Source organism: Dromiciops gliroides, chromosome 3, assembly GCF_019393635.1.
Source record: "Dromiciops gliroides isolate mDroGli1 chromosome 3, mDroGli1.pri, whole genome shotgun sequence".
NCBI classification, from domain to species: Eukaryota; Metazoa; Chordata; class Mammalia; order Microbiotheria; family Microbiotheriidae; genus Dromiciops; species Dromiciops gliroides.
The window spans coordinates 269,388,850-269,389,833 of NC_057863.1; positions in this window are offsets into that span (position 1 = coordinate 269,388,850).

Sequence of the window (984 nt, forward strand, 5' to 3'; positions counted from 1 at the left end):
GGGGAAGGGGAGAGACAAGGACGAACGTCTGCTGCCTTGCTCCCAGCAGCAAAGGCAAGTTACAGCCCCGGGTGTCCAGGCTTAAAGGCTCCCGCAGCTGCGCACAGCGCTTCTTCCATACGCGGCTAAGTAGGCTCCTCCCCGGTCTTAAAGGGGCAGCGGCGGCTCGGACGAAGCGTCCGCCCCCTCCACCCGCTCCCCATTAGCTCCCCGCCCCCAGCCGCGCACGTGGTCCCTGGGTCCTGCGGGCCCCCCACTGGGCCCTGTAAACCGTTGCCAAGTCCGGGCTGGGTTCCTGGGACAACAGGGGCAGAACACCCTCTCGCCTTTTCCCGCTGCCTCCGCTACCCCGCCTACCACCTAGGTTTCTGGAAGCCTCTCGCACTTTACTGCGTCCTTTCGCTGAGATGCTCTGCCATCCTGGGCTTGCAGCTGCCTGTCCGCCCCGCTCCCTGCCCGGGGCTGGTGCTCTGATCTCCAGGGAAGGGTCGGGGACGCCAGCAGCCCGGATTCGGGTCCGAGCGGACCTGGAGACAAAAAAGCAGGCTTCGAGAGCTCCGGAGGAACCTGCTGGAGAAGGGGCTGGGACGGGGAAGTTAACATTTTCTGGAGACAAAACAGTCAGTCCACAAACATAATAAATAAGTGCCTGCTATGTACCAGGCTTGGGGTAAACTCCGAGATTGCAAATCTAAAGAATGAAACCACCCTGATTCATTCTAATGGGAGAAACGAGTACGCCAGTAACTAAATGGAGGGCAAATATGAGGAAAATAAATACAAAGTAAAGGAATACTAGTTAGTTTGGGAAGCAGGACACCAGCAGCTAGGGGAATCAAGAAAGGCTACAACAAATGAGAAGTGATGCTCCAGCGCCATCCTGGATTAAGAGAGATGCTAACTATGAAGCAGTTAGTCGGCTATCTTTTATTTATTAAGCGTTTACTCAACCTGGAGATATAAAAGCAAAAATCAGTGCCCTGC